Source organism: Mastomys coucha, unplaced genomic scaffold (assembly GCF_008632895.1).
Source record: "Mastomys coucha isolate ucsf_1 unplaced genomic scaffold, UCSF_Mcou_1 pScaffold23, whole genome shotgun sequence".
In the NCBI taxonomy this organism is placed as follows: domain Eukaryota; kingdom Metazoa; phylum Chordata; class Mammalia; order Rodentia; family Muridae; genus Mastomys; species Mastomys coucha.
The window spans coordinates 83,624,450-83,626,034 of NW_022196906.1; positions in this window are offsets into that span (position 1 = coordinate 83,624,450).

The following is a 1,585-nucleotide window of genomic DNA, read 5'->3' on the forward strand; positions in this document are numbered from 1 at the left end:
TCATTGTGGTTTGTTGCAGTTTGTTGTGGTGTGTCAAGTAGCCGTGTGCAAGGAGATGGGAAGAAGCAATTAGTTATCCTGACATCGATGATCAAACTAGCCAATGAACTCTATGCCCCCAATCATCAGGAAGTAGACTAATGATATTACTGCCTCCCTCTCTCTTGCTCTCCTACACTGTATTAAGGGGCTGAGGGGTGGAAGAAGAGGAGTGGTGAAGGGTGGAAGAAAAAGGAATCTACAAGGTAACAAAAGTCTGGTTACAAGCCTCCAATCATCTCAAAATTCCTGAGAACACAATCCAGTTATTCATGGTAAATCCTCCTTCTGTGATGGTGCTCTTTATTATTTTCAGTCTGTGTAGAAGAAATAGAGTCCATACACAATCTAATATATAATCAATGTGGTAAGTTGGTAAGATTAGTAAGTATTCTGGCTTTGTAACCCCAGACTCAAGCTTCCCATCATAGCTCATTATGTTCCTCTCAGTAGTTCCAAGGAATGTGAATTTGGGGGCAGACAAAAAATGAGGGAGTTCATTAAAAAGTGTATTAAAGAGTGTATGTTACTTTTCTCTCTTAGATATTGTTTTATTAAGCAATAATATGTATTTGTTTTACAGAGAAAAATACAAATAAGCAATGAATCAAAACAAATATCTGTCATACCTGATCTGTCATACAGAATAGAACCATAATGATAGTTTGGTGGTTAAATTTTAATAGAAAATCTCTCTCACCTTCTCCCTCCCCGCCTCTGTGTGTGTGTGTGTATGTGTGTGTGTTTGTATGTGTACATGCCACTTTATTGCACTTTGTTAGTTCTGACACTCTTGACTAAGTATCACCTTAGCTAGAAATAAAGATAATTCTGTGTGTTTACAATTATCACTTATATTTTTTCCTTTGGCAAACATATGTTAGGGCTTTGGCACACCAGTAAATGTCTTAAGCATCCACATCTTTTCTGCTTGAGAAGCAAGTCCCCTATGACACACTTCGGTGACACAGGTCATTGGCTATGAATCTCCCTTGACCTCTATTAGCCTTTGCTGGACTCTCAGGAAAGGATATGTACAGGCCGGTGTTTCAATGATGCTAGTAAAAATTCAGGCCTCTCTGCTCATCTTTTAAGACTTTGTAGCCATTTTTAGAAGACAACTGGTTAGCACCAGGGCCTTAATGGAGCTGTCAGTACAACCCTACAGGCAGCAAAGTTCAGAATGTTTCAGTCATGCACTAGCAAATCAATTAGACATTTTTCTTTTTTCTTTTTTAATGTGTCTCTGTGTATGTTCAGGTATTTGTTTACATTCATTTCATGTATCAGAATGGAGTATGTGTGGGGTGGGTATGGAAGCCAGAAGCCAGAGGCAACTTCAGGTGTTGCTCATTATGGATGAAATTGAAGATCTTGTTTTTTAAGACAAGACCTCTCCACAGGACCTGAGAGCTCACTAAGTATGGCTGGCCCGTGAGCTCTAGGGATCTGACTATCTCTAGCTCTTTACCATTGGGGTAGCTTGCTACACTTGCTACAACAAACACGGGGTTTTTCTTTATTTATTTATTATTTCTTTTCTTTT